The sequence below is a fragment of the Apium graveolens genome, chromosome 9 (assembly GCF_009905375.1).
Source record: "Apium graveolens cultivar Ventura chromosome 9, ASM990537v1, whole genome shotgun sequence".
Lineage (NCBI taxonomy): Eukaryota > Viridiplantae > Streptophyta > Magnoliopsida > Apiales > Apiaceae > Apium > Apium graveolens.
Genome location: NC_133655.1, coordinates 220,561,589 through 220,586,064, shown reverse-complemented (window position 1 = coordinate 220,586,064; position 24,476 = coordinate 220,561,589). Strand labels below are relative to the sequence as shown.

General features: G+C 34.9%; 1 non-coding gene across 1 annotated transcript; it reads left to right on the top strand.

Moving 5' to 3' along the window:
• Positions 1 to 7,220: 7,220 nt before the first annotated feature.
• Positions 7,221 to 7,325, top strand: LOC141687966 (small nucleolar RNA R71). The gene has a single exon (XR_012561440.1). It is a non-coding gene; the product is annotated as a small nucleolar RNA R71 (small nucleolar RNA).
• Positions 7,326 to 24,476: the final 17,151 nt, after the last annotated feature.

Below are 24,476 nucleotides of genomic sequence, written 5' to 3'. Positions count from 1 at the left end.
GTAAACGAATTGATTACTTACCCAACGTTCGGGAAGTAAGTCCATCTATTGAGTCGGCATAAGCAACATGGGCTCAGTGGGCGTCCATGATAGTGTAAGTGGCTCAGTGGGAGTCCATCAAATGCAAAAGTGGCTGAGTGACAGTCCAGCATAAGGTCCTATTGTGACCAGGGTGATGACCAGTGGGGAATTCGTCCATCTACTAGTAGAAAAGGTTACTTATTGGTATCTTTGCCTGATCAGCAAGATATCAGGTTTATGCCAAAATTCTTTTCCTTTCCCAAAATTTATTGGATGTTTCAAACTCTGTTCATACTTTACATGACAGAGGTTTTCAGGAAATATATAAAGAAGATGTATATGTGGATATATATATATATATCAGAATTTAATGAAGTATATCATAACTTCATTTCCTTTAATAATATTTCAAAGATTTAATCTATTCAAATCTTGTCTTGTAGTCTCATCTATGTGATGAACTGGTAAAAGCTCATTATATACTTTGAACAGTGGTAGTTCAAGTAGCTTTATAAATGGTATAAGTGTAGTGAAGTATTTGGTAACTTCATCTTTTAAACTTATATCTAGTTAATAATTGTCTTATGTATGACAAAGATTTTCAGAAAAACGTTGAGACAAGGTTAGATATATTAGATCACCTTGCAACGATATTTTTATACAGTTATAAACTGGAACTTGGTGTATATTATGCATGGAAGAGGACTTCCCATATTTTGAAAAGTATATATGTATATATATATATACTGAATATTTTGCAACTTCATCGCATTAAGATATCAACTTGGTTCATTTCTTTTAACCAAGACTTTCATGAGTACTATGAGAAGGCTCATATATTGTTAATCATTATACATATTATTTTGGTGGGCTTGCTGCTCACCCTTTCTTTCTTCTTTCATCACACAACATCAGATAGATAAGATGAACAGGACCAAGCTCCCAATTCGCAAGCAGATAGGAAACGTTCCGCAGCTTTCTGGAAGCGTTGAGGCCGCTGTAGCTGAGGTAGAAATTACCAATAGGCTAAGTTTTCAACTAATAATGTACCAGACTTATGTATATTATGAATTGTAATAATGGCAAAGAAATGTAAATTTATTCAGAAAACCTTTTTAGGTGTATTGACATATAATTGTGGAATAAAACGAGTTGTGATTATTTTTGGATATTCATCTCTGAGACTATAACTTGTGGTGTGTGTGTTTATTGTGGGGTCACAGTACAGAGTAGTTGATTGTGTATTAAGATTGGGTGTTATTAAGGGAAATGGATCTCATGACAACCCGGATCCCCGACCCCGAATTTGGGGGTGTTACATATAAGACTTAGTGAAATTAAAATTGCTTCTAGCATGCAAATCAACTCGATAAGACTTAACATCACTAAATATGACATGTTCATGCACGATACAGGGAAAGTGGCATACTCGTTCGTGCCATTCTTGAACTTCCAGTGAGTCTCAGGAACACACAGCGTCGTAACGATCAAATCCAGATTAAAATCATCCCCCGTCTTCTCGTTCCAGTTCTCCTGCTCTGGCCTCCTCTTGGGTTGCTCAATTACCCTACGAATAGCCTCAGCACTATACTCCACAGTCAATCCCCTAACCACCGTGAAACCATTCTTCTCAGCCTTTACATTCGCGTAGAACTCGCGAACCATACTCATAGGCACCGCAGCTGGATCCTCACAAAAAGCTATCCACCCTATCTCCACAATCATCTCCAGCAACTTATCATCCATCCCTGATGGCAGAAAATCACGCTCCTTGGCTATAGGCTTTGAAAGCAGCCTTGTATACTCCGCCTCAGCCTCGGGAGTAGAAAACCTAGGCCTCACACCACCCACACTCGAAGAATTAGTGGTGCTACAGCTAACTTGGGTTCGTTATCTTTTGGGTGCCGTTGAGATTGAATAAGAGAGAATAAGAGATGTGTGTCAGAGAGAATTGTGTATGAGAATTTGAGAAGTGATGGAGAAGTTTGTGTATAAGTGTGTGTATATATAGGAGATTAGGAGTAGAATTGGTTATGGAAAAAAGTGGGAATTGATTATGGGAATAATGGGGTGATAAAAATTGAATTGGAGAGGGAAATATGGGATATGGAAGTGTAAAATTCGGGTTTGAATTGATATTATAATGAAGTCTCCGATTTTCTCTTAATTTCTTTTCTTTTTTCGGCTGCAGGGGGCCAGCGCGGATGCCCTGCCTGGTAGCGCGGGCGCGCCGTGCTTCTAGAAATCCAGTGCGGCCGCCCCGCATACCAGCCGGGCGCGTGCACTTACTGGAAAAATAGCGCGACTGCCCCGCTTCTCAACGCGGGTGCGCCGTGCTACTGTAGTTGAACTTGATTTTTATTCTTTTTCTGATTTTTTTTTTGTGTTTTTCTCCTTGTTTTCTTCTTCCTCTACCTCCTAATGTACAACAAACTTGGTTTGCCTCCCAAGAAGCGCTTGCTTTACGTCGTTAGCTTGACATAGAAACTCCTGATCAAGTAGAAAATAAAACGGCACTAACCACCTCGCGGCTTACCGTATCTCAATAGTAATGCTTCAACCTCTGTTCATTTACTTTGAACGCTTGGCCAGGATCATTTTCAAAAATCTCCACCGCTCCATGTGGAAATACAGTTTTGATAATAAACGGCCTTGACCACCTTGACTTCAATTTTCTTGGAAAAAGACGGAGACGAGAGTTAAACAAAATAACTTGTTGCCCCGACACAAATAATTTGAGCACTAGACCCCTATCGTGCCACCTCTTGACTTTCTCCTTATACATTTTATTGTTCTCATATGCTTGAAGTCGAAAATCGTCGAGTTCATTCAATTGAAGCATTCCCTTCTTACCAGCTGCATCCATGTCCAGGTTTAGCTTCTTCAAAGCCCAATACGCTTTATGCTCGAGCTCCACAGGCAAATGACATCCTTTCCCACAAACCAACTGAAACGGCGACATGCCAAGCAGAGTCTTATATGTTGTTCTATACGCCCAAACAGCTTCATCAAGCTTCAAAGACCAATCCTTCCTTGATGGAGACACAACTTTCTCTAGAATTCGCTTTATCTCCCTATTGGATACCTCAGCTTGACCATTAGTCTGAGGGTGGTAGGTTGTAGCAATATGATGATTCACATTATATCTCTGCATCATAGCAGTAAACTTGCGATTGCAAAAATGCGATCCCTCATCACTAATAATGACTCTTGGAGTCCCAAACCTTGTGAATATCTGCTTATGAAGAAAATTCAACACTACCTTCGCATCATTTATCGATAAAATCTTGACTTCCACCCATTTCGAGACATAATCAAGTGCCAACAAGATATACTGATTGTTGCAAGATGAGACAAATGGCCCCATGAAGTCAATTCCCCAAACATCGAAGACTTCAACCTCGAGAAGCACATTAAGAGGCATCTCATCCATCTTGGACATATTTCAAACACGCTGGCAGCGATCACACTTCAAAATAAATTTATGCACATCCTTAAACAATGTAGGCTAGAAAAATCTTGCTTGAAGGATACGAGCTGTCATTTTCTCTCCACCATAGTGACCTCCATAAGAAGTTGAATGGCAATCTCGTAAGATCCCCCCCCCCCCGTTTCGCTGTACATAATACATCTCCTGATGATTTGGTCAGTTCCTTGCCTAAATAGATATGGCTCATCCCACATGTACCACTTTACTTCATGAAGAAACTTCTTCCTTTGAGCGTAAGACAAATCTGGAGGCATGATATTGCTCACAAGGTAGTTCACAATGTCCGCGAACCACGGTTCTTCTTCTTGCACCCCAAACAACTGCTCATCGGGAAAAGACTCATTGATCAACGTCTTATCCTGTGAAATAGAAATTGGATCCTCTAATTGAGAGAGATGATCAACAATTTGATTCTCAATACCTTTTATGTCCTTGATCTCTAACTCAAATTTCTGAAGTAAAAGAACCCATCTAATCAATATAGGCTTCGAGTCCTTCTTCGAGACAAGATAGCGAATAGCAGCGTGATCAGTGAAAACTGTCACCTTCATCCCAAGCAAATAAGATCGGAACTTCTCAAAACCGTAGATGATGGCTAAGAGTTCTTTCTCAGTAGTAGTATAATTCAGTTGAGCACCATTGAGGGTCTTACTAGCATAGTAGACCACATGAAATATGTTGTTCTTTCTCTACCCAAGAACTGCTCCAACTGCAAAGTCACTTGCATCGCACATCATCTCAAAAGGTCCATCCCAATCAGGTGCAGTTATGACAGGTGCCGTTATCAAACACTTCTTCAAGAACTCAAAAGCAGCTAGGCACTCGTCATCAAAATTGAACGTGACATCTTTCTCTAGAAGATTGCACAAAGGTTTAGAGATTTTTGAGAAGTCCTTGATGAATCGCCTGTAGAAACCCGCATGACCAAGAAAACTGTAAACTCCCTTAACAGAAATTGGTGGAGGAAGATTTTCGATAACCCCTACCTTGGCTTTATCCACCTCAAGACCTTTACTAGAGACCTTGTGCCCAAGAATAATGCCATGTCGCACCATAAAATGACATTTCTCCCAGTTGAGAACCAAATTGGTCTTAACACACCTTTTAAGAACGTTGCCAAGATTCTTCAAGCATTCATCAAAAGAATCACCAAACACAGAGAAATCATCCATGAACACCTCCACATTTTGACCAATCATGCCAGAGAAGATAGCCATCATGCATCTCTGAAATGTGGCAGGTGCACTACACAACCCAAAAAAAACTCTTCTGAGGGCAAAAGTACCAAATGGGAAAGTGAAAGTAGTTTTTTCCTGATCTTCCGGAGCAATGCAAATTTGATTATAACCCGAATTGCCATCCAGAAGACAATAGTACTCATGCTCAGCCAACCTGTCAAATATCTTATCAATAAAAGGAATAAGGAAGTGATTTTTTCTCGTGGCTTTGTTTAGATTTCTGTAGTCCATATAAACTCTCCACCCCGTGACTGTTCGAGTAGGATAAGCTCATTCTTCTCATTAGAAACAACGGTCATGCCTCCTTTCTTTGACACACACTGAACTGGACTCACCCAAGAACTGTCATAAATGGGATAGATGATTTCTGTATCAAGCCATTTGAGAATTTCCTTCTTCACAACTTCTTTTATGATCGGATTAAGCCTTCTTTATTGCTCAACAGTAGGCTTGCTACCTTCCTCTAGCAGAATTTTATGCATACAATAAGAAGGGTTGGTTCCCTTGATATCTGCTATAGTCCATCCAATTGTCGACTTGAACTCTCTCAGAATTCTTAAGACTTTTCCTCATCACTACCTGAAAGGTCAGATGCAATAATAATAGGAAAAGTAGATGCATCACCTAAAAAAGCATACCTTAAGTGTTCAGGCAATAGTTTGAGCTCAAGAGTAGGAACTTCCTCAATAGATGGCTTGAGGCGCTTTGGAGATTTATTCAACTCTTCCATTTCAAGAGATTCAAATGGCATATCTAGCCTTCGCTTCCAAGGAGAAGCATTCAGATATAGCAACTGCTCATCACCTTCATCATCTTCACTATCTGGATTTCCCAACAAGGCATTTTATAAGGCATTAGACCTTATCAATTGATCTAGTTCTGCAGTAACCACAGAATCGACCAACTCCACTTTTAAGCACTCCTCGTTTTCAGACGTGAATTTCATGGCATTAATAACATTGAACGTGACATCCTGATCCAGCACTCGCATAGTAAGCTCACCCTTCTGTACATCAATCAAGGTTCGGCCCGTAGCCAAGAATGGTCTTCCCAAGATTATGAGAATCTTTTTATTCTCCTCGAAATCAAGAATTACAAAATCCGCAGGAAAGATGATTTTATCAACCTTGACCAGGACATCCTCCATAATGCCTCGTGGATATGTAATAGAACGATCGGCCAACTGCAAGGTCATATAAGTAGGCTTTGGATCAGGTAAGTCCAACTTCTTGAAGATTGACAAGGGCATCATATTGATGCTTGCTCCCAAGTCACATAAGCATTTGTCAAATGACACTTTTCTAATGGTACAAGGAATAGTGAAGCTTCCAGGATTTTTAAGCTTCGGAGGCAACTTATGTTGCAGCATAGCGCTGCATTCCTCCGTAAGAGAAACGGTCTCTAAGTCATCAAGTTTCACCTTCCTGGAGAGAATACCTTTTAGGCATCTATTCAAGAGCTTCAGCAAAAGGTATATTGATATGAAGTTTCTTGAACACCTCCAGAAACTTCTCAAATTGCTTATCCAGCTTTTTCTTCTGCAGCCTCTTAGGAAAAGGAGGTGGAGGATAGATCTATTTCTCCCCTGTATTACCCTCAGGAGACGTGTGTTCCACAGTAGACTTGGTTCCACTTCTGCTTCCTTTTGCACTCCTTCCTCAGCCACAGCTTCTTCTTCCAAAACTTTAGAAATTTCAGGATTTGCAACTTTCCCAGACCTCGATGTAATTGCCTTCACCTGCTTATTTGATTCCCTCTTTCCTGGCACTTCACTGTCACTAGGGAGTGTACCAGGTTGACGATTCAGCAAGGCATTGATAATTTGCCCAATTTGATTTTCCAAGGTCTTGATGAAAACCTCTTGGCTTTTGCACATGAGCCTCAACTCTTCTAATTTAGATTTTTCATTAGACTATTGCAGCTGGAGTTCTTGTGTTGGTGCATATTGCGGTTGCTGAAAACCAGGAGGGTTGTATTGCTTCGCAGCATACTGCTGTTAAGGCTGCTGAACCGCATTTTGAGTGTTACTCCAGCTGAAGTTAGGATGATTGCAGTTGTTGGAATGATAGGTGGCTGGAAAAGGCTGCTGCGACCTCTGGAAGTTGCTCACGAACTGGGCTGATTCACTAGAAATAGCACACTGGTCAGTCGCATACGCACCAGCACAAAGCTCACAGACACTAGTGATCTGATTAACTCCATAATTAGCCAAAGAATCCACCTTCATCGTCAAAGCCTTTAGCTGAGCAGCTATAACAGTAGCTGCATCCACTTCCAGAATTCCTGCTACCTTGCCCTGAGGTAGTCTCTGAGTAGGATTCTGGTATTCATTAGCAGCCATCAGTTCAATCAATTCATAAGCTTCATCGTAGCTTTTAGCTCACAAGGCTCCTCCTGATGCTGCATCAAGCATGGGTCTAGAAGTAGCACCCAATCCATTATAAAATCAGTTAATGATCATCCAGTCAGGCATCCCATGATGAGGACACTTTCTAAGCATCTCCTTGTAATGATCCAAAGCCTTACATAAAGATTCTCCAGATTGCTGAGCAAATTGAGTAAGTGTGTTTCAGATTACAGCAGTCTTCGCCATAGGAAAGAATTTAGTAAGGAAATTTTGAGCAAGATCCTTCTATTTGGTAACGGACCCTGGTAATATAGAATATAACCAGCACTTATCTTTATCCCGCAGAGAGAATGTCAAAAGCCTCAACTTAATAACATCTTCTGAAACTCCATTGAATATGAAAGTGTCGCAGATCTCGATGAAATCTCTGATGTGCATGTTGGGGTCTTCTGTCGAATAACCCCCAAACTGAACTGAGTTCTGTATCATCTGAATCGTGCTCGACTTCATCTCAAAAGTATTAGTCGAGATGGCTGGTCGGACAATGCTAGACTGAATATTACTAATCTTCGGTTGAGAGTAATCCATCAAAGCCTTCAGATTCACTTCTGGTTTTCCCATTGCAATAAGAGCCTCTTCTTCAACTTTCTTCTCGACAAGAACTTCCTCGAAAACTTCCTTAGCAACTACAACTTCTTCCTCAGCTTGATCCAGGGTTCTCTTACGAGACCGAGAACGCGTATGCATACACGCTCGCTAGAGTACCTGAAATATGACAAGGAAATAAGTAAGTAACAATGTCCGAGTCAATGAAATTTAACGACCACTGATGACAAACATATAAACTAAAAATTAACACCGACTCCCCGGAAGCGGTGCCAAAAACTTGTTAGGACGAAGACACGCGTTAATATTCACGCAAGTATACGCTTTTGTAAGTAATATAGAATTATTTCTAGTTCGTTCCCACAAAGACTGGTTTAGGTTAATTTCAATCAATGTACTTATGCAACAATGGTAAGGTTATTATTCAATGCTAAGACGATCACAAATTGAGATTGTTTATAACTACGATTAACTAAGAGATTATACTAAAGAATATTAACTAAAAGATTAAGAAGGATTGTTTTACTATATGACACAAACATGGGATTCTAACTTCATTACTACTTCATTCAATAGCCTTTTTGTTCTTAACCTTAGCATTCAATGGTGATGACAGTAATCAGATAACACGAAACTAGTAAACACCAACTTCCATTGTACGATTACCCTACTATCATACATCCATAAAAGAGATAGAAGCTGAATAGACACCAATTATATTGAGACCCTATATGTCTATAGAATTTAACAACATAACGGTTTAATGCACAAGTTATCTATCATGATTACATAGGGCAAGTAAGATGGTTAAAATTACCTACGAATCATGCATATCAAATACATGAACCTATGCTAGCATGGAAAGTTCTAAACCCCTAAATTCACTTTCGCTTCATTAGATATTAACACGCTATCTTATAAGTTCATGACGCTCATAAGACGAATAAGCACAACCAATACTAGGATATTATACAATCACCACACACTAAGGTATTAAAACATATTAACTAAAGAAATCCATAAGTAAATCCGCTAGAACCCCACGATAACGATTAATCCATAATCGGACTCGTCGTCAACGTGGGTTTCGATGAAAGCATGGTATAATAAACGTAGTCTTTATACTGAATAAATAAAACCAAGTATGAAACAAGAGTATAGGTTCACAAGCAAGAAAACTAGCATCCAAAGTTACAACTTTATATAAAGAATCACAAGAATACACTAGATCCTCTTCGCCTTGGTTGAATTATGATATACGGTCTTCTTACGCCTTCTCCTTAAGCTATGGTACATCTTGTTATCAAAAACGATCATAAGTTATGTTTATATAGCAACCCATGCAGAGTAGAAGCCTAACAATCAGAATCACAAGAGAATCATGATTTTTTCATCCCGACCTGGCACGGCCTGGAATCCTGATATAAGCCTGGAATGCAAAAATACTACAAAATATATCAAAAACATAAATAACTTGAGTACAAAATGCCAATCCAAGCCTTTATAGAGCATTCTAAGTGAACATAAATGCCACTTAACATACACCCATTCTATTCCAATGATACTCATGTTCTTTGGTGCATGAACCAATTCCCAAACTTTATTTTTTTCATATTAATTTAGCTCTTCTTTCATAGCAGTTATCCAGTCAGGATCAAGTAGAGCTTCCTCAGTTCTTTTAGGCTCAATTTGAGAAAGAAAGCATGCATGCAAGCATTCATTTATAGTGGCACTCCTAGTCCTTACTCCAGCGTTTGGATCACCAAATATAGCATCTCTTGTGTGACTCCTATCCGATTTTCTGGTGTGATCTTGTTGACTAGAGTTCTCGGTATTTTTTTCATTGTTGGCATGACTTGAAGAACTATCATATCTTTTCCCCCCTATGTTTGTGCCACCAAATTCAGGTGTGTTTCTATTTTAAAATGAGTTCTCATTTTCATAGTTCACTGGTTCACTTGATTCTGGATCCATTCTATTATTTGTGTTGATCTCAGCTTCATCTTTAGAATCACTGTCAATATTTAGATTTTCAAATTTTAGGGCTTTAACTTTATTTTCATCAAGACACTCTAAGGCTGGACACTTGTAATCATCAAAGGTCACATTTGTTCTTTCCATTATTTTTTTTGCTCTAACACATAAACTCTGTTGGCAGTTCTTTCCAATGAATCCCAAAAAATAGCTTCAAATACTTTAGAGTCAAATTTTCCAACATATTTAGAGTTGTCTTTGAGCACAAAACATTTTCTTCCAAACACATACAGATGCTTTACAGTAGGCTTTCTTTTTGACAAAATTGAGTAGCGTGACTTCGCAAGGTTTTTGCTGATTAGATATATGTTTTGAGTGTAGCATGCGTTGTTGACAACTTCTTCCCAAAAAACTTGTTGGCAAATTGGCATCTTGCAGCATTTTTCTTGCAGCTCAACTAGAGTTCTATTTTTCCTTTCAACCACACCATTATGCTGAGGTGTTCTTGCAGCTGAGAACTCTTGAACAATGCCCTTATCTTTGCAGAATTCACTTAAAGCTGTATTCTTGAATTTTGTGCCATTATCACTTCTCAATCTTTTAACACAATTTTGATCCTCAGCCTCCTTCTCAACTTTCTTTATGTGTTCAATGATGATGTGTGGAGTTTCATCCTTTGAATGGATAAATTCCACCCAAGTGTATCTTGAGTAGTCATCCACCAGTGTATCTTGAGTAGTCATCCACCATCACCAATGCATATTTCTTTCTGGATATAGATAAGACATTAACTGGTCCAAACAGGTTCATGTGAATAAGATGCAATGGAGCACTTATTTAATTTACAATCTTGCTCTTGTGACTAGACCTCTTGATTTTGCCTTTTTGACAAGCTTTACAAACTTCACATTGAGTAAATTCCAGAGTTGACATGTCTCTCACTAATTCTTTTTTTACCAAGGTATTGATTGCTTTGTAATTCAGGGGAGAAAGTTTCTTGTGCCAAAGTTTGCTTTGCTCACTGGATGCCTTGGTGTAGAAGCAACATATTCCATCCTTGTTTGCTGAGTTTAAATCTGCAATAAACAGGCTACCTTTCATTGCTCTGTTTAGAGCAACTTCGCCAGTTTTCTTGCTAGTGATTGAACAATCTTCTTTGTCAAATATTACTTTGAAACCTTTATTTATAAACTGGATGACACTGAGAATATTTAGTTCAAGACCATCAACTAGTGCTACACCATCCCATTATGAATCCTTTGATGTTGTCTCCAAAGCTCACCAATGGGCCAGCCATCCCTCAAACTGTGATAGCAGGGCTCTATCACCTGTCATATGCCTGGAACATCCACTGTTAATGATCCATATGACTTTATTCTTCTTGCCCTGCACACAATGAGGATTAAGTGTGTTTAGCAACCCAAACAGTATTGGGTACTTTCTTTTTTTTCAGAGAAGTTACAGAAGTAGAATTTGAACATTCAAAAAGAACAGCATTCATAGTTTGATCAGCATTATCCTTTTTAATCTCATATCCAAGATTGACTTCTTTAAGATCTTTTCTCAACTTATGACAACTTGTCCTAACCTTCATATTGCAAGGAATGCAATCAAACTTATCACAAAAGGAATAGGGATCTTCAGCCAGTGTCTTATTGTACTTGCATACTCCAAATTTTGGCTCACTAACATCCTTTTTACAAAGGTGAGTTAGGTGATTTGTTGAGCCACATTTATGACATTGCTTCCTTGGAGCATCTACAACATAGGCATAATTTTTGCTCTTATTTACACTTATTTTTTCATTTCTGTTCTTTTTCTTTTTTCCAGTATTTTCAATTTTGGTCTCCTTTTTTGGTGTCTTTGCAGTTTGGCTTACTACATGCTTCTTTTCACATTTGGTGATAGGAGTGGTTTCTGCATTTTTCTTCATTTTGTCTTCATCTGCAATTTCCTGCTTGATGACCAACTCCGCTTCACTAGAAATTCACTTCACAAGCTTTGAACAAAGGTGCATTTGCATTCTTCAGCATCACAGGAATATCATGGTTCATAGTGTCATTTCCTTTGTCAGCTTGAGAATTCAAGGCCTCATAGTCCAAACCAATAGTTATGTTAACACATGGTTTATTTTTCCCATGATACTAACCAACCAACTGAAAAGCATTCTTGAATAATTTAAGTTTCAAATCATTTTTCTCAATTATTTCTCTCAACACTGCCTCTACTTCTCCAGCACACTTAAGCTTGTTCTTGAGATACTCATTTTCTTATTTAAATGTTTCGAGACCAACAAGCTTCATTTCTAGCTCTTGTTTCTCAATTTCAAGATTCTCATTAATTTTTGACAGCCTACTCACTTTCTCAGTAGCTGCCATCATGCTTGTGTGGATATGAAACATCTCAACACTCATTTTCTCAACAGTTTCTTTATATTGAGTGGCATTTAATTCAATTATGGTTAGAATAGGTACATCTGATTTGGATGCAGATGATTCTCCTTACTCTAGAGCTATGAGGGCATAATTTTCATATTCTTCACAGTCATCTTCATCATCTGTATCATCCCAACTTTTGCCCTCTACAATATAAGCATTTCCTTGTTGCTTTCTCAAGAGTGCTTCATACTTTGCTTCCAATTCCAAATAAGCTTTATCTTTCTTCACTTTCTTTGGCTTTCTCACTCAGTGGAAAAGTGACCTAGTTCATCACAGTTATAACACCTTATCGTTGATCTGTCAATAGACCCTGACTTGTAGCCACTTTTACCAGCTGAATTGAACTGAGTTTTTCCTTTCCAATTGTTGTTATTGGATGTCTGACTCTTGCTCTTGAAGTACTTTAGATTCTTAACCCTGATGTTAGAGAATTTCCTTGCAAGATAAGCCAATGACTGGTCCATCTCATCCAGTTCATCAAGGGTGTAGAATTCATCCTCTTCCACTTGCTTTTGTGGCTCCTTGTTTTTCTGCTCAACAGCTTGAACAACTGGAGTCTAAGCTCCTAGTTCATCTTCAGATATTTTGTTGTCATTGGCCACCAAAGCACTTAATTCATCAGCAGCATACCCTTGAATGGCTTTCAATGACTTCCTCTGTAACATCTCTAGCTCATAGGTCTTCAAAATACCTTACAAGACTTCCAAAGTTATTCTGATTAAATCTCTTCCTTCTCTAATAGAAGATATCTTTTGTTCCAGGTGATCAGGAAGGGTGAGCAATAATTTAAGGTTGACCTCTTCAGCTTTATAATAATTATCATGAAGCTGCAAATTATTTATCAACTTACTGAACCTTTCAAAAACTTCAGTTATGTCTTCCTTTGGTTTATCCATATAACTCTCATATTGTGAAACCACGATCCTTCTTTGATTAGATCTAACCTCTTCTGTTCCCTCATATAGTATTTTTATTTTCTCTCAGATCTATTTAGATGACTAACAATTAATAATGTTATTGTGTATTACATTATCAAGAGACTTAATCAGTATGAGCTTTAAGCTGCTATCCAGTGAAACCTTTTTTTTAGGCTCTGTGTAGGTTGAGGGATCTTTAGGTGAAAAATTTACAGGTATGACTATGTCTCCATCTGTAGATTCCGGAACCCTTTCCATAGGAATGAAGGGTCCATTTTTGAGAATCTGAATGTACATAGGGTTGGCATCCTTATGAACAACATTATTTTCTTCTTTCATAATGTGTAGTTGATCTTTTCAAAGACATGTATCTTGATACTGCTTATTTTCTGAGCACTCATTCTTCTAAGATCTTTATCCGTTTACTTTCAGATTTTGCTCTGACACCACTTGTTAGATATTGAGTGCAATGAAATATAACACAGAGGGGTGGGTGAATGTGTTTCTTTGGATTTTAATTCTTTTTTAAAAGTCTGTGGTTTAAATTGACAAAGCAAATATGAACTTGTAGAGATAAATTATTTGACAGTAAACACATAAAATAAAATATCAAAAACTCGCTTGATTGTATTAATCACGTTTGTTTTGCTACAAATATGTGTTCTTGAAAATAAGAACTCACCTACAAATATTGAGAGAGAATACAAGATTTTTCTAGATCTATTTTTGTTGCATCTAAACTAGGGACCCGTGCATGCTTTATAGACCAGTAGCACGGATTTATAAAACCTGCACTAAAATGTACTAACACAGTTTCCAAAGCTATCTTGTTTATTTCCTATTATGGTGTTAGCAAATCTGTGCAGAATCTTGTAGGTATGTGACCATCCTTTGTCCAATGAATCTTGTCCTTTGAACTTGTATTCTTCAAGCTGCTTTTGCAGTCTTTCCAATTCAGTGAATGAATTGTTTGTTGACTGATAATATTGAATCTTGAAATTTTCTGTATTCAGAATTATGAGATGGCTTATCGAGATCTCTTTTGTTCTGTAGAGATGTCACATATCGATAAGTATAATGACTTATCGATATCTTGAGTTCTCTATATGTGTCTTTGAATTTTCGAGTTCTCCAGTTCTCTATATGTAGAATGACTTATCGACATCTCCAGTTCTCTACATAAGTTTTTGACTTGTCGACATCTTGAGTTCTCTACATGAAGATTTTGACTTGTCGATATCTCTAGATATCTACATGAAAAAATTACTTACCGATATCTCTAGTTCTCTACATATACATTTTGACTTGTCGATATCTGAGATCTCTACATGCAGGTTGACTTATCGGTATCTCTTGGGACTTCTCTACAAGTCATTTCAGACTTCTCGATATTCCATGATCTGTGACTTGTCATTATCTGAATTAGAACATTTTTCTTAGAACAATATTATTCAAATCCAAGCTGCTACACTTCTCTCCGGGGCATAATCATGATTTGATATTCTTCCAAAGTTTATTCTTTAGCTTGAAAGTTGTTCATAGAAAAATCCTCCGGTATAATCTACTTAACATTTTTACAGACTCAAGCAATAGAATTACAAAATACAAATATAGATTATCATACAACTTATCTTTAGGGTTGTCAATATGACTTGGTCTTGTTATGTACAGGCATGTCTTGTACAACATGGATATTAACATATATAATGATATTATATTATTGGATATTTTTATAATTATAAAGTTTATGTATTGGATATTTTCCTTTATTATATTTGATTGTTGGCTATATAAGCCCCTCTTATATAGTAATTGAGAACAAGTCATATTATAATAAAACTCTAACTTCCCACTTCTCTCTTTCCTCTATACTTTATCAATGATTGGATTTCTGCAAAACAACACCGGATGGAGGTTTGAGTCCCACGGCGCTTCCAGTGTGAGAGTAAGAACTCATTTTTAGATGATGAAGGTCGAAATATAAGGTGGTTGTGTGTGTATGGATATGTATAGAAAAGAGAGATTAACCCCCAAACATCTCCTCCTTGGACTATTTATAGCCCATGGGTAGGGTTTGGGGGTTGGTACATTTCAATTATAGTCGTCCGTTCCTGGGTGCGGAGGACATCTGGCTAGAATGGATGTCTTACACGTGTCTAGCTGGGGATTGCTGAGGAATATTCCAAGGATCCTTTGACACATGCCTTGATTATTCCCATGATTGATCATTGATAGTTGTCAATATCACGTTTCTGGGATCGTGCCTCATGTGTTGTGCTTTAGCTGGGCCTTCTAGGACAAGAGGATGTTTGGTCCCAGGGAATGCATGGGTCGGGCCCCTTGGGTCCTGGACTGTGCTGGGGCTGGACCTAACCAGGCCTGGACCAGTATTTCAGTGAGCTAGACATAACCGGTCCTGAGCCACGTGGCCTAGAACCTGAGTGGTCTAGACCCGGGTTCGACAAGGGCTTTATATCCTATTATTTGGCCCAACCCCCATATACAAATTTTCTGGATGAGGGAGTAGATTAAGAAATCTTTAAGAGGAAAATTTTGAACTTTCTTGCCCCTCGGTTCGGGTCTTGTTGATTTCAGGAGAGTCGGACCAAATTAGTTGGCTTAGAAAAAAAACTGAGGTTTCTTGTTCCCAGGGTCTGGATCTTGTTGATTTCAGGAGAGCTGGGCTAAAAGAGTTGGTGTTGAAGAAAATATTGAGCTTTCTTACCCCTCGGTCCGGGTCTTGTTGATTTCAGGAGAGCCGGACTAAAGGAATTGGCGTTGAAAAAAATATTGAGCTTTCTTGCCCCCCAGTTCGGGTCTTGTTAATTTCAGAAGAGCCAGATTACAGTTTGTGGCCGTTTTTCCCTCCTCCATTTGAACTTTACAGTTGAATCTTTCCGAAAAATGTGCCATAATAATGACAATTATTAATTACTGTTTATATATATAATTATATATATATTAAAAATTAATGACCCGAATCTGGCCACGTGGCTGGGGATATTCGTATTTCACCCTTGATATAAAAAGGGTTTTAACCTATACTTTCTTTTCATTCTAGCACGATTGTATCTCTTTCTTTCATTTTCCGATTTCCAAAGCGAATGAGTTTGTAGATTGAGTATCGGCGTCCGTTGCTCTTCCGGTGTCGTTGCTTCTTTCTTGTCTCTTCCATTTTCGCCATACTTGTAAGCATTTCCCTCTTTTTATTTTAATTGAAGTAGAGTTTGTGACTTTATTCAATTATTTCCTTGCTGTTGTTCTTCCATATCCCTTCATTGCTTTTGATATATTTTTGCATGTATAAGCTTTTATTTCGTAGAATTGTGAGGTGTAAGCTTGTATTGTTTTGGGGCTTCAAATTAGCGATTTGATGTTTATTTTGGTATTTGTGTTTCTGGGTTCTTGGCGTTCTTAGAAATATATGTATATATGGGTTGTATTTGTATGTTTTGGTGTTCGATTTGTATTGTAGCATGTTTTTGTGTTTGGGGCATTTGCTAGGAACCGGATCTCTTGGTCCGGACTCTCTGAATGACATTTTATTCTAACACTTGTTGTGTGTCTTTAAGTTGAGTTTGGGTTTGAGTGTTTGAGTGTTTGAGCTGGACTTGTGCATAGGGCATAGGCCGAGTCCGGGTTAATCTGTTTTGGGTATATGGTCTCGTTGATTGTCTGCTTAGGGTTTTATTCCGTGTTCAAGTTTAATGGTTTATATTTGGTTTGGTATTTTGTTGACCCAGACTAGTGCTAAGTAATTGTTAAAATTGAACATAGGATAGTCCGGACCATTCTAGCTTAAAATAAAAAAATTGGTAGGGATATAGACTAACCAGGATTTCTATTTTTAGGTTTATGGTCCGGATTAAGGCTCGCGCCAAGGTTTATTTCTCTTGTTATCCCCGAGTCTTCTGATTTTGAAAGTGGTCCGGCTGCGTTGGCCTTTAACACAACACGGGTTGAGACGGGGAAGAAGGCCTCGACTTCGAAGTCCAATGTTATAAGTTAGCTCCAGATTAAACAGCTATCTCCTAGAAAAATCCCTTGCACGTCGGAGGTATACTGGATAGACGTCCCGGATTACTTCGTAACGAAAAGTGAAGAAGTTGATAATGACTGGTATTATAGGAGTTCTAGTTCAGGTTACACCAAACAACTGGATAATCATCATGGGCGGTATGATGAGGCGGAGCTTGACCGAAAGTTTGTCGGGATGATCGTTGCTAGGGAGCCATATGCCTTAAAGGATGAATATGTGACTTTGGATCATGCTGCTTCGGACAAGACGGTCGGGCAGCTTTCCGGTTAGATTCTTGGAGAGAGTGGATGTGGCCCCTTCCTGGGGAGAGAATTATAATAGGCCGACAAATGTTTTGTTCTTTTCTGGCTTGAACATCTGAGGTCTGGGTGGAATCCTCGTTGCCACCTGTTCATAAAGCATTTGTGTAAATATATTTATAAATTGACGGCCATGCAAATAACACCTAATGGGATTAATTGGATATATTGGTTCCTGACTTGCTGCAACCGATTCGGAGTTCGGCCCACTTTTAAACTATGGCATCAACTCTTCTGTTTAGTCAAATCTAGCCAAAAAACACTTTGTGAGATACGTTTCCGGGCTGCCGAGTGCGGGAATGGTTCGGGCTTTAGGTCTGTTATTCAGCAAGCTTCTTTTAAGCATTGGAATGGAGAAATGATATTGTTGAAAGGGTTAGATCTTTTTTAGATGCCTTATATCATGATGGAATGTATTCAGACAAGATTTAAGCGGACGGCTTTGGAGGGTGAAGCCCTTCAATTATTTTCAATTTTTGTGAGTGTCTCGGGTTTCAGCTAACCTGGGACACCTTTATGAACCATAAGAAGATGCATGAACTTGGTTGTAAGTATAAGACCTCTTTTCCGGCTTCTGCCTTTTTGTTCCCGCTTATTATTTCCGGATATATACCTTTTTCTGTTCTTTTGACTTGGTTTTTCTGCCTGGACCTGTAAAAATTGTTAAAATAAAGAATATAAAAGTTTAAATATTTTACGCTGTTGACGGGATTCGAACCCTAAACCTATGAAAGCAGTTTAAATATTAATATAATATTATTTTATTATTACATCCAAAGGTTCCCATCTATCTAGCTTTAAATCTGATGTTGTTATTTGCCGTACCAAACAACTGTACCGAACAATCGACCAACGACTACCAAATAGAGGATGTTATACTTATAATAATAGTACTGTATATAAAGTTTAAATATAATACGATGTTGACGAGATTTGAACCCTGGACCTATGAGAGCAGTTTAAATATTAATATAATATTATTTTATTATTGCATCCAACGATTTCCATCTATCTGTCTATAGATCTGATGATTATTATTTGTCGTACCAAACAACTGTACTGAATAACCGACCAACAACTACCAAATAGAGGGTGTTATACTTACAATAGTATGGTATAAATATTAATATAATATTATTTTATTATTACATCCAACGGTTCCCATCTATTTGGCTCTAGATCTGATGGTTGTTATTTGTCGTACCAAACAACTATACCGAACAATTGACCAACAACTACCAAATAGAGGGTGTTCTGTTTATAATAATAGTATTGTATATAAAGTTTAAATAAAATACGATGTTGACGGGATTCGAACCATGAACCTATGAGAGCATTTTAAATACTAATATAATATTATTTTGTTATTGCATCCAACGGATCCCATCTATCTGTCTTTAGATCTAATGGTTGTTATTTGTCGTACCAAATAACTGTACCGAACAATCGATCAACAACTATCAAATAAAGAGCGTTTTATAATAGTATATATACTATATAAAGTTTAAATATAATATACTGTTGACGGGATTCGAACCCTAAACCTATGAGAGCAGTTTAAATATTAATATAATATTATTTTATTATTGCATCCAACGATTCCCATCTATCAGGCTTTAGATCTGACAATTGTTATTTGCCGTACCAAACAATTGTATCGAACAATCGACCAACAACTACCAAATAGAGTGTGTTGTGATTATAATTCTATAATATAGATAGATTTGTTTAAAGAAATTCTTGGGGTGAGTCAGAATCGAATCTAAGATCTGGAACGACGGAGAATAAAACCTAAACCATTTGTGTTCATTATAGGTAGATTTAGAAACCATCAAATATATATTATTTAGAAACCATCAAACATATTTAATTAAAATTACGATCAAATATATATTACTATACGGTCTTTCTAATGTGTGCCCAAGGACACAAAATAAGCACTAAATTTTATGAGTTTGGTGCATTTTTATTAGCGGAGTTGTTGTAAATGCAAGGTAGTCCATCAATATTTATGAGGACCAATCAAAATACACCAAACTCATAAAAGTTAGTGCTTATTGTGTGCTCTTGGGCACACATTAGAAAACCCGAATACTATATTTTATTACTCCCTTCATCCTATAATTAACCATTTGTTTGACTTTTTACGGTCAAATTGTTGACTACCAATCAATTTAGAATTAATGTGGATACTGCATTTTTTCAGGAAGCTGGGACTTTTTCTCTAGGATTGGTGTTGCGTGACTGCAAGGGTCAGTTTAGAGAAAGGAGAGTAGGCAGATTTCTTTACCCGGACTCAGTTTTTGCAGCAAAGGCCAGAGGTGTATGTGAAGCCATTGAGTGGGCTATTGATAAACATATGCAAGAGGTTACTATCAAAACTGATTCACTGTTAACATCCCAAGCTATGCATAAGAATTCCTCAAATGTCTTGGAAGTTGGTGATGTGCTACAGAGGTTCTAAGTTGTTGGAAGAGCATCTGGGTTTCTCAATTGTGTTTGTTCGAAGGCAGAGTTGTGTTTGTTCGAAGGCAATCAAACAAGGTTGCACATGAGATTGCAAAATTACCTTATTTAGTGAATTGCTACAATTCTTTTACGTCTCCTCTAGATGTAGATGTGTTGTTGGGGACTATTTTATATGATGTTTTTATTTGAATAAAATTTATTTCTTTCAAAAAAATCAATATACTTGTATATAGGAGAAAATGGAGACTTTTAGTTATAATCTCAAAATATATTATTTTATTTTTCTAATTTTCTCATTTTTTTAAAGTTAATAAATATTAAAAGTTACAATTACCCTATATTCTGCTAAATATATTATTATCATTCGTAATATTCTTCTAAAATTTCTACAACATCTTCCATTAAAGTTTTTGAAATCAACTTACTTACCATCATGATATTCTCCTAAAATTTCTACTTTTATTTGTAAATTAACTAATCACTGTGATATTCTACTAAATTTCTTTTTTAATATCATTTATTCTTCCTCTCCTAAAATCAAGTTTATATATTATATTTTCCTAAAAAAAATCTTTTAATTTATAGTTTATGAAATATTACAAAGATAAGTATCTATAAATATTTATCTCGTAATATTCTCAGAAGATTCTATAACATCTTTCATTAGGATTTTTGAAACTAGTTTATCAACAAAATATTTTCGTATTTTTTTTCTTTCTCTTTAAATCAACTTAATATCTTGATATTCTCGTAAATTTCTTTATCTATTACCATTTCACCTCTTTCTCCTAATATAACTTATTATATTATATTTTCCTAAAATCATTCTTTTAATTTTTAGTCAATGAGATATTACAAAGATAAGTATTTATAAATATATTTTTTTCAATATTTTTTAAAACTATCATATCATTATATTAATATATATCTTTATACATATAAAACACCCCCCGAACTCGAGAATCGTCTAAAAATTATTTATCTATTTTTCTAGAGCTCCACTATTTTAATTCAATAAAATTAAATTTTCTTATATGCATTCGAATTAACAGGGAATGTAATAAATATTTGGAAGTCAATCCTATTTAGAATTTATTTATTCGAATTAAAGGGAAGATAATAAATATTTAAAAGTCAATCATATTTAGAATTTGTTTATTCGGTTAATAGCGAAGATAATAACTATTTAGAAATCAATCTAATTTAGAACTTATTTAAACAAATTTTATCTTTTTCTCAACTAACTTAAATCTTCTTTATTAAAACCATTATTGTGTTGTATAATCACCTTTTTCAATTTTTCATGAATCGTCTCAATATATAAATATTTAGTGGTGCTAAAGTTTTACAAATAATTATTCTTATTCAATTAACATAACATGCGTCCTATCCATTGGCAACAAAATTTGGGATACTTAATTTTATTATTTTTAATCGGATTGGAATCCGAAATTTCATATTCCTGGAATCATAAATTAAATTTCTAATGGGTAACAATCCAAGAAAACGTGATCCAATCGATATTAATATAGTAAATTTCATATTCATAGATATTTTGGATACATGAAGTTTAATCGGATTGAAATTAAAAATTGGTACCGGCCTAAGAAACTCCATAAAAGTCAATATTAATACTCATAACTTAATAATGTATACGAAATATATAATTATGAAATTCATTCGAATTAAAATTTACAACGGATATTGACTCAAGAAAATATTATACAATTCGATATATGAATTCATATGTGTGTGTCTTTTCATATTGGTATTACAAATTTCATATTCTTGGAATCAAATGGAATTGAAATTTATAACAAATATCGGCTCGACAAGAGGTGATATAAATATGTATTAATATTTGAAGTTTTATATCGTATCCGAAGTTTGGAATTATTGAAAACCATTCGGATTGGAATTTACAACATGTGTCGCCCGAAGAAAATATGATATAAATCGTAGTAATTAAATAATATTTAAATCGTATTTTTTTGTCTAATATGTATAAATTAATATTTTTTCCTAATTTTTTTATTAATTAATCTATATTATATTATTTAAGAAAATAAATTATAAGGTCGCTGCAAAGCGCGGCTTAGTCGACTAGTACTTATATAAAGGAGAATACGTGACGCCTCTCAAATCGTCTCATTCTATTTTTCTCATTTTTTTAATTTTTGAGTTAAAAATATCAAAAACTACAATTATCTTATATTTTCTTAAATAAATTATCACCATTCATAATATTCTCCTATAATTTCTACCACATCTTTCATTAACATTTTTGAAAACAACTTAACAACATAATATTCATCTAAGTCTACTTTCACTTTACATATTCTCCTAAAGTTTCTACAACATCCTCTATTAAAATTTTTGAAATTAACTTACCATTATAATACTCTACTAAAATGTCTTGTCTATTTTCTTAGATAACATTTCTTCTCATTCTCCTCAAATCAACTTACGATATTATATTTTTCTAAAAAAAATATTTTAGTTTTTAGCCTATAAAATATTATAAAAATAATTATCTCTTAATATTTATCATCATTCTTAATATTTTCATAAGTTTTCTACAACATCTATCTAAGATTTTTAAAATCATTATCATCATAATATTCCCCCAAAATTTCTTATTTCTCTTTAAATCAACTTACTATTGTGATATCAAACTAATTTTTTTTAATATCATTTCTCCTATTTTTAATAAAATCAACTTAATCTATTGTATTTTTCTTATAATTTTTCTTTTATTTTTTCACCAATAAAAATTGCAAAGAAAAGCATCTAAAATTATGTTTTCATAATATTTTTTAAAATTATTATATCATCATATTATATTATACTTATATCTTCATACATATAAAGGAAAACCCCCGGGAGCTCCAAAATCGTTTGAAAAATATTTATCTATTTTTCCAGAGCTCCACTATTTTAAATTCAATTAAATTAAATTTCCTTTTATACATTCGAATTAATAGGGAATGTAATAAATATTTAGGAGTCAATCCTATTTAGAATTTATTTCTTTGAATTAAAGGGGAAGATAATAAATATTTAGAAGTCAATCCTATTTAGAATTTGTTTATTCAAATTAACAGAAAAGATAATAAATATTTAGAAGTCAATCTTATTTAGAATTTATCTAAAAAAATTATCTTTTACTCAACTAACTTAAACCATAATTTCCTATTTAAATTTTAAGTTCAAACCTTATATTTTTTTAATTTTGCGTTGATGTGGATATTTATTTAATAAATATTAAAATTTTATTTCAATCATATTTCAGTTTTGAAAAATAAATTCAAGACCAATTATATCTCCCTTTTCCATTCTAATTTTAGGTGTATTCAAATTTGGTAAAAGTAATAGAATTATATTTAAACAACCCCAGTAGAATTCTTAGATAAACAACTCCATGATTATTATATAGGATATGATACGTAACAGACAAATTTATATATATTGGATAATATATCCTGTGAATCTTTCTACTGTGTTTGATTGGTTATAATTCTAATGTTTTTATATAAGTTATTTATACAGTTATCATATATCTGGAAATTCATATTTTATATTGTATTAATGTTTTTTATTTATAAGAGTTTGCATTTGTTTATTATTTCAATATTTAAATATATTTTTTTTAAATTATAATAATTTTTTATTAGTATTGTATTTGACGGGAGAACAGTTCAAACTAAATTTTACCTAAATTATAATAATTTTTTTATTAGTATTGTGTTTGATGGGAGGCGGATCAAACTAATTTTTATATAAATTATAATATATTTTTTTATTAGTATTATATTTGACGGGTAGGCGGCTCAAATTTAAATCTTATCTAAATTTTAATAAATTTTTATTAGTATTGTGTTTGACGGAAAGACGGCTCAAACTAATTTATCTCAATCATAATAAATTTTATTAATATTGTGTTTGATGGGAGAACGGCTCAAATTAATTTTTATCTAAATTATAATATTAGCTCATATTAGAATTTATCTAATTAGTCTTTTTTTATTACAACAGGCGTCAGGCGCATCAGGCTAACAAAGCATCATATACTACAATTATTATCGACTTAAGAAAAAATGATATAAAGTGGTATCATGAAATATATGCACGCAATTTTGTATTATTATATATATTATAACGGTTGTCGGCCTAACAAATCGGGACACAAAATGACCAATAATATGAATAATTAATTTTTTATTTATTAAAGTTCATGTTTTTCTTAAATAATCTTCATATGAATTTTTTAAAAAATATTTTTTTAGGGCCGCTGCGCAGCGCGGCTTTGTCGACTAGTAGTTATATATAATAGAAGACGAGGGTGGTGTGGTGGTGCCTCTCATATCATTTCAATCTATTTTTGTAATTTTCTAAAAAAAATATATTATTAAATTTAAAAAAAAAATTCATTATTAACTAATATATAATGTAATTATATGATACTAGATTTGTGAATAATAAGAGAAGGGCTTATCGGAATAAACTTGTTTAACGAGAGAATGAATTTTAAATTTTTTTAATTTATTATATTTATTTATTATTCATTATTTCATAATGACCCAAATCAAATAAGAAATACAAAAAAATATGATTTTTAAAAGGTCGTTTCGAAGCACG